Source organism: Dipodomys ordii, unplaced genomic scaffold, assembly GCF_000151885.1.
Source record: "Dipodomys ordii isolate 6190 unplaced genomic scaffold, Dord_2.0 Scaffold166, whole genome shotgun sequence".
Taxonomy (NCBI): Eukaryota; Metazoa; Chordata; class Mammalia; order Rodentia; family Heteromyidae; genus Dipodomys; species Dipodomys ordii.
The window spans coordinates 728,046-729,790 of NW_012267382.1; the positions used below are offsets into that span (position 1 = coordinate 728,046).

At 68.1% G+C, this 1,745-nt stretch overlaps 1 protein-coding gene across 3 annotated transcripts in view; it reads left to right on the plus strand.

Annotated features, from left to right (window-relative positions):
- Positions 1 to 1,745, plus strand: part of LOC105998600 (CD151 antigen) — a 29,624-nt gene that overhangs the window by 8,061 nt on the left and 19,818 nt on the right. Inside the window, exon 1 of one of the 3 annotated variants that reach the window (XM_013033372.1) lies at positions 1,566 to 1,729. The exons of the other annotated variants lie outside the window; for them this stretch is intronic. The gene's annotated coding sequence lies outside the window, so the exon portion shown is untranslated. Of the gene's footprint in view, positions 1 to 1,565; positions 1,730 to 1,745 lie in introns of those variants that run through there. 3 annotated transcript variants of the gene reach the window in all.

Consider the following 1,745-nt stretch of genomic DNA (forward strand, 5'->3'; position numbering starts at 1 on the left):
AGAGATCCACACGGGGCCGGGGTCAGGAGACAGATCCACGCGGGGCCGGGGTCAGGAGAGAGATCCACGCGGGGCCGGGGTCAGGAGACAGATCCACGCGGGGCCGGGGTCAGGAGACAGATCCACGCGGGGCCGGGGTCAGGAGACAGATCCACACGGGGCCGGGGTCAGGAGAGAGATCCACGCGGGGCCGGGGGTCAGGAAACAGATCCACGCGGGGCGGGGGTCAGGAGGGAGATCCACGCGGGGCCGGAGTCAGGAGAGAGATCCACGCGGGGCCGGGGTCAGGAGACAGATCCACGCGGGGCCGGGGTCAGGAGAGAGATCCACGCGGGGCCGGGGTCAGCGCCGAGAGATCCACGCGGGGCGGGGGTCAGGAGAGAGATCCACGCGGGGCCGGGGTCAGGAGAGAGATCCACGCGGGGCCGGGGGTCAGGAGACAGATCCACGCGGGGCCGGGGTCAGGAGACAGATCCACGCGGGGCCGGGGTCAGGAGAGAGACCCACGCGGGGCCGGGGGTCAGTGCCGAGAGATCCACGCGGGGCCGGGGTCAGGAGAGAGATCCACGCGGGGCCGGGGTCAGGAGAGAGGCCCACGCAGGCCAGGGCAGGGCTGGGGTCAGGAGAGAGGCCCACGCAGGCCAGGGCAGGGCTGGGGTCAGGAGAGAGGCCCACGCAGGCCAGGGCAGGGCTGGGGGTCAGGAGAGGGGCCCACGCAGGCCAGGGCAGGGCTGGGGTTAGGAGAGAGGCCCACGCAGGCCAGGGCAGGGCTGGGGGTCAGGAGAGGGGCCCACGCAGGCCGGGACAGGGCTGGGGGTCAGGAGAGGGGCTCTCCGGCTGAACTGCTCAGGTACCGAGCATGGAGGACACTTGGCTAAGGCCTGGAGACCATGTCTGCAGGACCTCTGGGCCAACACTTTACCTGGCCATGACCAGGTAGCAAGGACACACGCACTCATGCACTTGTACGCAGTGTGTGATTCTGAGTCTGAGTGGTGACCAGGCTTTAGCTCCTTCCTGTCTCTGGGAGGTTCCAGGGAGGGAGCTCTGGGCTCTGGGCTCTCTGGGCTCTGGGTTTTGGGCTCTGTGGGTTCTGTGCTCTGTGGGCTGTGGGCTCTGGGTTCAGACTTTGGGTTCTGTGCTCTGGGCTCCAGGCTCAGGCTCTGGGATTTGGGCTTGGACTCTGGGCTTTGGGCTCTGGGCTTGGGCTCTTGGCTCAGAGCTCAGGCTCTAGACTCTGGGCTCAGGCTCTGGGCTCTGGGCTCAGGCTCTGGGCTCTGGGCTCTGACTCTGGGCTCTGGGCTCTGACTCTGGGCTCTGGGCTCAGGCTCTGGGATCTTGGCTTAGGCCTGGGATCTGGGCTTGGACTCTGGGTTTTGGGCTCCCGGCTCCAGGCTCCGGGCTTAGGCTCTGGGATCTGGGCTTGGGCTCTGGACTGGGGCTGGAGCTCTGGGCATCTGGTTGGGACGGGGGTGTCCCAGTGCTCTATTGGGTAGATGCAGGGGAGGGGCAGGCATGGAGTCCCCTGGGGTTTGTCCTCCACCCCCTGGCTTGGTTTCTCACAGCCTTTGCCATCTCCCCAAGGCACGTGCAGTGCCACGAGCCTGTCCACTTCCCTTCCCTGCCTCCCTCCCCGCAGTCCCGCCCGGCCAGAGGGACAGCAGAGGGCCTTCCGTCACAGCGGCTGGGCCAGACCCGGGTCCCGTGGCAGAGGCTCCTGCAGCCAGAGGTGAGAGCCGTGGGGG